General features: G+C 39.0%; 2 long non-coding RNA genes across 3 annotated transcripts in view; one reads left to right on the plus strand and one right to left on the minus strand.

Moving 5' to 3' along the window:
- The window catches only part of LOC125687488 (uncharacterized), a 102,584-nt gene that overhangs the window by 78,032 nt on the left and 11,653 nt on the right, over positions 1 to 12,899 (minus strand). The gene's annotated exons all lie outside the window — the stretch shown is intronic.
- LOC125687492 (uncharacterized) overlaps positions 1 to 12,899 on the plus strand; it is a 34,230-nt gene that overhangs the window by 7,311 nt on the left and 14,020 nt on the right. For both annotated transcript variants that reach the window (XR_007374122.1, XR_007374119.1), the window contains exon 2: positions 6,445 to 6,518. This is a non-coding gene — a long non-coding RNA (uncharacterized LOC125687492). The remainder of the gene's footprint in view (positions 1 to 6,444; positions 6,519 to 12,899) is intronic.

Raw genomic sequence — 12,899 nt, forward strand, 5'->3', positions numbered from 1 at the left:
TGGGGGATCAGAGGAGCATACCTTGGGTCCAACAGCCCCAGGCTGCTCTGGGCAGTGCTGGGATGTGCATTGCAGCAGTCTCTCCTTGTCTCAGCTAGAGCTAGTGAGACCTTAATCTGCAGTTCCCAGTGCTCACACTAAATTTTACAGCCATACTGACTTAATCCCCTCTCACGTTGTATGTAGAGTTTCATAAAACTGATAAAGAGGAAAAAAAAGGCAAGGAAAATGAATGAGACAAAAGAAAATATGTATGCTAATGTCTTGCTTCATCCTCAACATTCAGATTTTGCCTTTAACTCTAAACTGTGAAATGAATAGCAGGCTGTTCCTCTCCCCTTGCAACCTCAGAACTCTAAGAGGGGAAACTGACAACCTTTATATGAAAAGAGTGAAACTCCATTTCCAGGAAACTAACAGAAGATATCCCTTGAATTTGAATGACTACAAGTTTTTCTACACACTAGTGCAGCATTATTCCCATGGAGGCTACTTCCAACATTTCTGCTGTAATTTTACATTGTATGAACTGCTCCAGATTTCCCATACCAATGTGGCAACTTCAGGGAGTGTTTCCTCTGACAGCTCACTATATCAACTCTTTTAAGTTCCTCACTAATATGGTTCCATAAACTCCTGAAAAGTATAAATTAACCTGTTTTCAACAACTCACAGTCAATCAGAATTTGACAGAAATGGGAAATCACAGCTAAAAAAAATGTAAATCCTGCCTTTGTTTCCTGAACTTTAAACTGCAGATTAGTTTGACAGATGTCTGAGCTTCATTAATATTGCTATTGTCTGTCTCTGAATAATAACTCTTATGATCATTATGCAGTTTTGAGACATGCATATTTTAATACTACGCTCATTACTATAAAAATGTGAACCACATTAACTGGATTTTTTTCACATGGTCATAAAAAATGCACTTGAAAGGGAGACTTGTAATGTTTTCAATTTCATGAAAAACTGTGGAAAGTACTGGAAAACACTCGAAATCTGTTAGTAAGAAATTGCCATCTCTGGAAATGCTTTCACCTTATTCTAGAGACTCTCTGTATAGCAAAGCTGGTTCAAGTTCACAAGTGCCCATCGACACTGGCACTATATCAGGATAGCTGAACGGAAGGAATTACTGGAGGGACATGATTGCAGACACTTCAACTCCATATTCTAGTAGTATTTGACTCCTACAGTGGTTTTGCAAAATCACAAACTCCTAGGCAAAATCTCAAGCACCTCTGAAACTTCTCTTAAATGCTCTGAAAGCCTTGCTGCTCCATGGCTCTTTTTCTTGGAAGGACCATCACTTTGCTCCTACAGTTCAAATTCAGCCTGATTCAGATTCAGAGTTCTGGCCTGCAGAGAGTCCCTTTTCAGAACCAGTTGAACAAATCATCCTGTCTTTGCAGTGTTTGCACATCCCAAAAGACAGCATTTCAGCTTGAAGATCTGTTGCTTATTTGTGTCTTGAATCCAATGAATCCATAGCCTGGGAAGAAGGCAAAACTGCTGACCTCTTCAAGTGGGCATTTTAGGATGAAAAATGAACTGCTCAACCCCAGCCAGGTTCACTTCCTAAATCTAACCTTTGAGAATATTACAGCAGCTCTCCATGCAACATACCTTCATTCCAGATGAGGATGGCTTTCCCCTCTTCAAATCTAGCCCTTTGTTTAGAATGGTAACTGTCTCCCTCATCTGGACATGCAAACCCACATCACCAACCTTCCTACATCTTCACGCACATAATCTATGTCCCACCCATGCCACACAGACAGAATCTGAAGTGTCTAGTAGCTCTGAAGTCTTCTTCATTCTGCATTCTTTTAGTAGAAACAAGGGTTTCTACTTTCTAATCTCATCACCCACAGAACAAAAATAAGTAAATACATAAAATAATAAATAAATAAAAAGAATGAGGTAAAGGAGACCTGGCAGGAAGAGGCATCAGAGAATGAATGTATCCAAAGTTATCTGTGATCTTTTCAGAGACTCCATTTATGTTTGGGAATATGGACAGTTCAATTACTCTACTTCAAGTCCCCAGAAGAAGAGCTCAGGAGAACAAATGATAAATGACTGATTTAAGGCATTCAAGGTTATCTGTAGGGGAGGAGAGATTCCAAGCCTCTGTTTTCTTGGTTCTGACTTTTCCTCTACTTTTGGTTAAGGTGACAAGAATCATTTTACAAACTGTACAAGCAAGAAAAAAATGAAATCCTCTCAGGCTCAATTAAATATGTTTATCTAATTTTTCATTCCAATCAAATGTCATGGGAATTTCCTAATATGAGATTACTACTCCTACCACCCAAGCTAACCATGAGCATTACTAAGGTTCCCTTATTCAGATTTGCCAAAATTCTCACTCTGATTAAGTTTTCTCCATTTTTGTCCTGAAGAGAGTTCTATTAATACCTCCTCCTTTCTTTTTTTGGCAGACTGTTCTAAAACACTAAATCCTTATTTCCTCAGCAGGGGTATAATATCTACTCTTATTAAAAATACTGAAACACAAGCTTACCCAGAGGTGTGTTTTATTTGACGTGAAGAGATTCAGTAAAAATGCTTCCCTGGGAGAGCTAGTGTTTCAGCCATCCTGCAAGGATTTGGCAAATGTTTCAGATGTTCTGCTGGACTCTCTGAGATATTATTAACCCCTTTCAAAAATGGTAATTTCCACCACTTCCAAGCTCGTGTGGATGGAAATTTCCAAGTCTATTGTCTGGAGCTATGACACAGGCAGGAGAAAGACTGAAACTCTTGGTTAATCACGAGGGAATGCAATGTATAAAGATGATAAAATCTGACAAAGTCCATCTTAGAAACAAAAACTGACTACATTTTACAAACAGGCAGTGAATTTGGCCTCCTAAAAAAGTGACCACCAAAGTGTTTCCATAATCAGTCTGTAATGCTATATTGTCTCACTGTTAAGAGGCAGGAGAGAGCTGGAAATCCTTCCGTGAAAGGTCAAGGGGTAAGAAAGAGACAAATATTCAGTACGGTGGAAACAGAGTCCTCAGAGGTCTCATGCTTAGCAAGTACAAGTTCATGTGTACAGAGGGACAGAGAAACGAGCAGATCTCCCACACTTCGTTTGACAGAAGAGCTCTTTGCACCATAGAACAGATATCCCAATGGACAGATGTTAGTGATGGGCTAGAGAAAGCCAAGAGTTATCCACTGAGAGCCCTTAGCCATATTTGAAGAGTTTGGACTCTAGCCATCTCTCAGTGAAGTCAATGCAGTCTTTCAATTGACTCAAATGGAAATTGGAATGAATCTCTAGGCTCAATCTTTTTCAGTTACTTTTTGTTTACATCATTTAAGATCTCTGTGACAGTTGTCTCTCACATGTATTTCATTAGGCATTTAGCTTTCTACTGAGAAATTTCCCAAGCTACGTTTCTTTTTATTTTTTTCTTTGGAAATCCCAATGAAAAAAATATTCTCATTTCCATCTCCAGTTGATTTTTCATTCATCCATCTCTTCCTGTCAGAATTCTGGCTGATTGGCTGTATTTGGATTGTTTAATCATACTGATACCTAATAAAATGGATGTGTCATCAAATAAATTCTTCTAACTCAGCCTTAAAGCCCAAAAACGTTCTAGATTCTCGTCTGGAGTAAATCAAATTTTGCTGACATCAGCAAAGCCTGGCTGACAGCACTGGAGAATGTAATCTTCTAATAGCATACAGTTTTGATCAAAGTAGAAAGTGTCTTATTACAATTACCTACATTTTGCACAGAATGATCACCCTTTTGGCAAGCAGAAGACACATCAGAATGTGTGTTCAAACTCTTCCCCACAGGCATAAAAAACCCCACTGCTTTTCACTTTTCATCTCAGCTTCCAGACTAGAAAACAGTCCTGTCATATATCAGTAGGACAAATGGTACCACATATGCTAATACAACATACATGTTTTTTCCTTCTTACCTGTTTATGCACAGTTTCCTTAAATTATTTTATTACTGTATATACAAACATATCATGAAAACAATAGTTCCTCTAAAAGTATTGCAGTTACAGCTCAATACAATGTCATATGATAAATCATTTAGGATTACACCTCATGTGATCTCCATGGTATGGTACTGAACAATAACTCAATAACCAGTGCATAGGCCTGGTTTCAGCTAGTGGATTTACAGCCAATTACACCAGCACATACAGAACCAACCAACTGCAAAGACACAAATTCACTCCAATGACACCAATCAGGATTTAATGTTTTAAATTTCTGTTGTTCAAAAAACAAGAATTGCTTCTCTAAACTACATGATAAACATACTAAAAAGTCAAACCAGAGCCAGTTTTACCTATGGTACAAGAGATATCAGTTCTTTCAGTTCATAGAACTGTACCTCCACTCTGTGGTGAAAATCAGTCTTCTCATTAAATGTGTGTTTTGCCACATCCACCAAACAAAGAAAAAGAATGGAATTTAACCTCTGGATTAATCTTAGCTTTCCCAGATTCTTCTCAGAAATCTTCCCTTCACTGCAGATTACTGGAAGTTGAAGAGATGTAGCCATACAGATAAATTGAATAGAAGTAACACAAGAATGCCTTCTTACTTCCCGGGCAATAATCCACCTTGAAAAACTAATGCTTCGTTTTAGTAGATATAACAGATTCAGCTAAAGGTGATATTTATGCAAACATTTTCTGTTACAACTTTTTCTTCCTTCATTAAGTGTTGAAGTACTCTGAACCTCTGCATCAACACTTTATTAGTAGACCCAAACTCTGATCATCTCAGCTCTTTTCCAGACAATTGAGCTTGGATGTTTTTGTCCTACAACCAACTCGAGCTGATTGCTGATCATTTTCTTGGGACAGTTACCTGTTAATAAAGACTGTCCCTCTAGCTGAAAACTAACCATATAGTTTGCCATACAGCAGGAACATCCAACCCAGCCCCCAGGCTGCAAGTGGCCTGGCCCAGCTCATTCTGCAGCCGCCCCATGCCGTCATGGCAACAGCTCTGCCCCAGTGAGCTGCCCTGCCTGATCCCAGGCACACACCCATCACTCACAACAACAAAACATTCATGTGTAATTGGTACATACTGGACTGAAACGGGACAGGGGAGAGTGCAGCGCAGTGCTGACTCAAGTTATGGCAGATAAGTTTATGGATTTTGATAGATTGGCTAAACAGTCCTGTGAACAGCAAAAAATAACGTCTGTGCTTTCTGTTCTCAGTCAACATAAATAGATTACTTGCAAATTTTCAGATAAAATGTACAGTTGCAGTACAAAATTTGACCATGTCTCTTTACCCAACCTTTATAAGCCTTCTCTTACCAGAGAGAAATATTCCTCATTTCACAATCATACCTTACTCATGTCACTGCTTTCTGGCAATACATACATCTGTGAAAAATTCTTCTCAAGGATGAGGTGCAGAGAGAGTAAAATTTCAGCAAAAATCTGTAAGAAACACATTGAGAGCTCACTGAGAATTGCAGCCATTGCCACTGAACCAGACTGAGACATCAGTTTCACAAAAACAAAGTCACATACCCCACTAGTTTTGTGGTTTTGTTGCTTAATTTTTTACGCTTTAATTTTTTTAAAAATTAAAATTATGTTTTGTCACTTACATATGTTAAGTATGTGATACATTTTATGAGGGCTGCTTCAAAAGTAATGCCTCCTATTTAATGATGTTGGCCCATGATGTCAGACACGGACGTTGGTGGCATGGCAGTAGAGGTTGAACCTTCCCACAAATATCTCATTACATTTTCTTGCTCCATGACAGTTGACAGAAGAGGGACAGACTGACGGAATGGCATCTGACATGGAAGTGTGTATGAAGTAAAGGGATGCGTGTCGTTGAACTCCTCCATGCCAAAAAAAAGAAAGAAAAAAAAAAGGCACTTACTGACATTCATCAGCACTTGCCAAACATCTATGGAGACCAAACAATGGATGTGAGCACAGTGAGGCAGTGGGCAGTCCATTTCAGCAGTGGCAAAACCAACAATGGATCACCTCCACTGGTGAAGATTGTTACGAGTGTAGCATGCAGACTCTCTAGTTCATTGGTGGTGAAAATACATAGCTAATGGTGGTGACTGCGTTGAAAGAGTGTTTTGTAGCTGAGAATTTGCTCTATTAGTGTTACTGTACTCTTTCTGTCTGTAGTAGTTTCAACAGAAATAATTAGGAGACATTACTTTCAGAGCAACCTTCGTAGATGGGCCCTAGACAATTTTTCACTCAGTGTGGCCCAGGCAAGCCAAAAGGTTGGACACCCATGCTGTACAGTTTGTGCCACAAAAGGAACAGGTAAAAGGCACAGGGACCTTTGAAAGCAAAGACAGGATAAGAGCGTTATGTCATGATCATTCTGTTTTTTTGACTGGCAAGGAACAATGCACACTGACCATGCTGAAATCTGTTTTAAATCCATTTAGGTTGTTTAGAGAGTGAGGCCAAGAGGCCATGCCTGCCGCTTCAGGAGATGGAAGAAATGACAAGAACTCCAAAGGTACAGACTCTCCAAGCATGCTGGATTGACAGGTTCATTTTCTGCATTTAAAACACTGTAAAAACATTGCAGCAAGCCTGGGATTTATTCTTACACAGAAAAATAATTATGAATAGCATACTATTTGCACAAGTCTTAAAAGATATAACTGGAACTCTATCATCTTCGTTAGCTTATCTTTATAGAAATGTTCAATAACTAAATCTTAAAATAGAGATCAGAACAAAATGAAAAATCTGAACACCATCAGAAATGCTGATGTGAGTTGGTCAAGTACTTTTCTAGATGCACGGCAACTTCATTAGCTTGTTTTGACTGGAGAAAAATAGTGGGTAAACTTTTAAAAACACTCTAGTTCTATTTTGGAGAAGAAAAAAAAAAAAGGAAAAAAAGAAAAAAAAAAAAGTAATAAAATAAAAATGAAACAGGTTTCACCCCACAACTTCACTCATGCTTTACTCCGGTTAGCATATTTTGCAAATCTCCATTCTGCATCATGGGAGTGTGAAACGGTGCACTGAGCCTTTTGCAGCTTAGATGGCTGCATAAGAAAAAAATCGTACACCACATCAAGGAAAGAGGTCACCCTCAATAGAATGTTCCGAACATCTCTTGTCCTCCTAATTCTGATCAGAAAACAGCAGAAATAAAAGACTCCTGTTTTCTCTGTCAGTACCAACAACAAAAATTCCCACTGGCATAACATTTTGTAAAAGTTATGAGAAAGTGTGGAAGAAGAGTCACCGAGGCTGCAGGGAGGCTGAGGAAGACAGTTGGATGAGAAAGCACATGATGAATTTTGGTATTATGGTATAACACTGCTCAAGCTGATCCCTCAAGGAGCTCTAACTCACAAGTTAGCATGTTTTCTTGCCAACTCACTTTCTTATGCTCCTTAATAATCAACAAATTAAAATTGTGCTTTCCTTCTCAAATTTGGGTTGAGCAAAAGGACACATAAAAAGGAGTATTAGCGACTAGAAATATCTTGTAATGTGAATTTACAAAGTTGTTACACCAAACAGACTTGCAAATGAATGAAAGTGGTGATTCCTCCAGGGCTGCATTAAATAACAGGCCAAGAAAAGAGTAGCAGGCTGAGGTAATGGGATGTCTTAACTGGTGGAGAGGATTAACAGTCCAAGGACACATGAAGCCACAGCCTCCATCTGTGATCATTTTGCTACTCACATCTTCAAGGTTTGACCACCCTTGAGCTATCTTAGGACTGCACTTGTGTTAATATGCAGCCTTCTGGGAACATCCTTAGACTTTTAAAGCCAGAACATGTGATTATACAGCATGATGAAAGACAGTTAACTTAGGACTTATTTCCTTAGTAAGAGTATGATTCTCTTCAATAAGTAGACAAACCGTAAATCAAGAATTCTTATAAAATATTATGGTATCAAAAATTTCACAAACTAATTAATTACATGCAATTTAAACATGCAGACTCTGAGAGCCAATGGGAACTGTCTGAAGTCAAAGGAGATACTAGCTGAAGACAATTTCCTCTCTCAAATCCATACTCTGCTCACTCGACCATTAAATCAAAGCTTGGGCTTTTCAGAGCTAGATTAGTTTTGTGTTTAACACCCTTGGCAAATGGGAAAATTATATTCAAGCATAAAACAGCAAATGGCCTTCTAGAGAGAACTGCAAGTAGAAGCTGGTTTTAGTTGGATTATTAGTACTTGTGCAGTGTTATACACATTTTATGTGAGAGCATATTCAAAACAGAGTATTTCCACATGTATGTGTCTGAGAAAACAAGCTGTGGTTGGCTATATCTGACAAAAATACATTAATAAATGAATAAAGATTTTTCCCTTTAGCAGTAATTCAGCCTCCCCACTGTGAAGATAGAAGGTGCTCCAAACCTCAGTTCTATCATTTCCACTCTTGCCAGACATAACATTCCATGGAGAACACTGCAATTGTGTTATACCAAAGGAAGCAATCTCCCGCTAGACTAAAAGAACAAGAACAAAAATCCCACTGCATAATTGTTTAGCCATAGCAGAAATGGTAAACTTTTGGCTTCAGGTTCACAAGATCACAGAACCCAGCACATAACTGCCTATCACTGGGAAAGTTTTTAATGTTTTTAAGTTTACGTGTAGATTTGCCACAGTAAAACCAAGTGCCTGTGGTATGGCTGCAGTGGCAGCTAGAAAGGCAAGGGTAGCAGAACCTGGTGGCAGCCACATGGGTAGTGCCCATGCTCACAGCTCACTATGGCCCACAAGAGCCAGCTGTGTAAGAGCACACCACCCCAGGGCCCACAGAGCAGCTGATCTTCTGCCACCAGAAGGAGAACAAGTTCATTGAGCCAATAGACAGTTACAGGCACCAAAATATTTCCCTTTTTGCAGGATAAGTATTCCTTTCTGATTAAGCTTTAAACACCAACTGGAAAACCCTGCCCCAGTGAAGTCAACAAGAGCTCTACATAAGCCTGGAAGATGAAGATACAGGGCTCAGTCCTACAGTGTTTCCCCAGGCAATTTGGAAAAGTCCTAGATTAGTCCTTGGCTTAGGAAAGGAAAAGAAAAAGAAAGAAAGAAGAGGCTGGGACTTAAGGCAAGTATACCACATCTATTTCCAAGCATTGGCTGCGATAACATTAGCTAATATTCCTCTGCCCACTCAACCATTTTGAAGTTGGTTCTGCAAGGTACTAAACAAATGGGCCCCAGGCCAGAAGGACACTTAAACATGTGTTTGACTTTAAGGATGCAAGTAAATCCTCCTGAATGCTTAATGCTACACTTTCCTGAACTAAAGCCAACCTGCCCCCATGCTTTGCCAGCTCTTAAGACCGACATCAAACAAGTCTCTCCTGGTAACGTTATATAAAATCCTTCATACAAATATGCAAATAGTTCCAGCAACTACATATATTATCTCATTCTTCTGCATATATATGTATGGGTTAGCTCAGGATATTCTGTTTCAAGCTCCTTCTATTTTATGCTTACGCTTTATGACTTTGACCCAAGCACTTCACTGCTCAGAGAAGATAGGGATTAAAAATGAACAGCATTCAGAATTCATTACCCCTAGTAATAGTATTAACCCTGTAGCAATAGTATATTGGCTTCAACATCACTCACATTGTGTTCTCTGGCTGGCATTTTCTCCGATATGTTTTGGTTTTCAGCTTTCAATCAATTCTCTCATCCAACTGGAATAGCTTCTCTTGTCCAACTGGAATACATGCCAAAATGACTTATAAAACACTGTTCAGGTTCCATATAATAAAGCAAACCACAGGAATGGTCTATTAGCATTAAAATTACAGAACCATTGAAACACATTGAAGATAAACATGCCATCAATGTGAGTCAAGCAAGCATACCACTCCAGCATCACTTTTTAATAGTCCAAGTTTGTACATTATATATAAACCTTTGACTGTGATCACTATGAAACATGCCATATTATATTATTTATTTAGTACAGTTCCCTTTTCTCTATTCACTTCTGTTTTATCCCTACGGATGCACAGTACATTCCAGCTAGACAAAGCAATTCAAACTTGTATCCCCAGGCTAAACGAAGGACCAATAGCTCTCTGTCTACTTCAATTTACCAAAACAGAAGAGAGTATGCCATTAATCCAAGTTGGTCCCACTGTGATTTCAACAATTAACCAGCTATTCCTGTATTTTACAGGAGTTCGGTCTTTAACGAAAGCAACTTTTCTAAACACATTTATTTCTTTGAGATCAAAGCCAAAATTCCATCTTTTTATAGGTTTCAAAGGGTTTCCAAAAGGAACCGACAAAGATCCAATTGCTGAAATTCTCCAGTGCCTTTTAAAAATTACATTGCCATGTTCCTGTACTCTTGACTGCCATTCAGGTATTCAAGTGCTCAACAGCTGATGAACACACTCACTACCTCTGTGTACTCAAATTGTTGATGGGCCTATTTATAATAGCCTCTGGGATCTATCTCAAACAGTACTTCTATCCACAGTATCAACATCTGTCTGCCCTAACGCTCACTTTTTGACTGTACCTCATACATTGAGGATTTATCAGCTGAGTTAGGTGAAGAAACTGTGAAAATGTCAGTGCACCAGCATGGAAGGTAACAGTAAGAATCATGTCAGCTCACAGTTTTATAAAACTTTGATTTTCAGAAACCTCCAGAGAAATTAGCTGGGAAACAGCTTCTGCAGATCATACGAATAATGAGCAAAATCTACTGACATCACTAGAATAGATGGAACAGTTGTTACTGGAGTTTTGAACCCTACCCGTGATGAAAGGGGAAACCATGTATGAAAGGGACTTATGTTTTGGAGAATGTTTTTTTTATTATTATTATTATTATTTGGCTATCACCAGAGGCATTCCCAGCTTTTTTGTATTTTCTTTCATTCCTTGGAGCAGGACATGTATATGCTGCTGGCAGCCTGAGAAGAATTTCCCCTAGTTACATCAGATTTAGCATAGCTAACAGGATATATCACTTTTCCACATAAGGAACAGCTGCAGTTGCTGCAGGAAGGTTGCAAATACATGGTATTTGGCCACACATTTTGCAATATCTTGCATTTTCCATACATTGAAAGACTGGTGAAGAAAACAACATACAAAAGACAGCCTTAAACAGAAGAAAAACTGATGCTGGTGACTTGAAGCCTCTGCGAGGCTTACCTGAATTCATCTTTGTCTCCTTAAATCAACTCAGGCTCCTTTGCTAGCACACAGTTTAGCCTGTGTTTCATCTGCTGCTAAGGCTGTGCTGCCAAGGCTTTTTAGAGTTCTGGTATATAAAGGGCATCTTTTAAGAGGCTACTTGTTCCCCTTGAAGAAATTATCTGCTTGCCACAAATCTTTTTAAGCCAGAGACATTATACTGCACAGCTCTGCCAAGCAGGACACATGAAAGGGGATTTCCTTTCTCCTTTCCACAGCGGATACCCTTTCAGATGAAATGGGGCCATTCCAGAAAGAAGTCACAACACATCTTCCCCTTCTTCTAAAATGTATTAATAATTCAATTTAAATTTCTACAGATAAAAATCCTGAGCAGCTAAATGTTGAAATCCTTTTCTGCACACATACTTAGCCTAAGTTACATCAGTTCACAGGACTTGCTCCACACTTTATTTGCCTTTGAGGAGCCTGATGTGAGTCAGACAACCCAAGGTTTTGCCTTCTTTTGTTGGAAAATGCTTATGGACAGACAACCTTGCCTACTCTTGGCACATACAGCTAGGCACTAAACATATAGGGTATAAGATTATTTTTTTTTCCAACATAGAGATGTTTCAAGACTCATTGGGATGAGCAATTGCTGTCAACCATAATCCCACAATTCCAGCATACACAACTTTCCATGTAGCTTTTAACTGAAACCATACACCGTTTGCTATTTTCAGCAACACCATGAGTACACTGGGTTGTTTGCCATTTAATCTACTTTCCAGACAGCCTTCCACAGAAGCATTAGAGCTGGAAGAAGACCTTTCTGCAGTTCTTTATTCCACACCTTTGAAGAACAGCGTGTTTATCCATATTAATCCCAGCCCAAACCTTATAGATTGGAGTATCTCCAATGACAGTGATGTCACCATCTTACTTGGCAGGCTGTCTCCTGGTCCACTGTTGTGGGGTCTGCTTTTTGACAGTAATGCAATCATAGCAACACGCATGTACAAATACACATTTTTATCCTGCTGCAACCCAGGCACTACTTTTGCTGCAAATTTACCGAAGTTTAAGAATAATGCAAGTAATTTCATAAATTCAAGTTCCTGGAAAACAGGACTTTCAAAAAAATCTGTGAGCTGCTTAGCTTTAATTTTAATGGTGGAAATCACTTGTTTATATGAAGACATATGAATATAATATTGAACTGTACGTATCTATGAATGACAAGCACTTCCAATATTAATGATGTTTTGAAAAGGCACTGGGTAGTTCAGACATGTCTAGCTGACATCCAGGTGGATCAGTCCTAGAAGCTAATCCAACAGAGAAAGAAAACATTGTTTGAAAAGCACAGCTGAACTGTGTCTACACCTGACAAAACAGGAGTAAGCCAGGTGTGGCTCAGTTGATGCGCCTCTACACACTTTTTTGGGGATCTATGATTTCAGAAAGCAAACCTAGCCTATCCAGAGCAAGAATCCTTCAGAAGAATTTAAAGCACCCACAGAGGACAATTTTAAATGCTGGCAGTTAAGCTGATCCATCTCTTTTCTTTCCCAAACTGGTAAAACTCTGAGCTTATGCAGAGAAGCAAGCAGTAGCTGACTGTGTCACAGAGAGGGAAGCAGCGTGTGCAACAACTAACTTTCAGCACTCCATTCAGTGCTTAGCAGTGCTCATTGCCATCTACCCCTAAATAAGACAAGTT

Source organism: Lagopus muta, chromosome 1 (genome assembly GCF_023343835.1).
Source record: "Lagopus muta isolate bLagMut1 chromosome 1, bLagMut1 primary, whole genome shotgun sequence".
NCBI lineage: Eukaryota > Metazoa > Chordata > Aves > Galliformes > Phasianidae > Lagopus > Lagopus muta.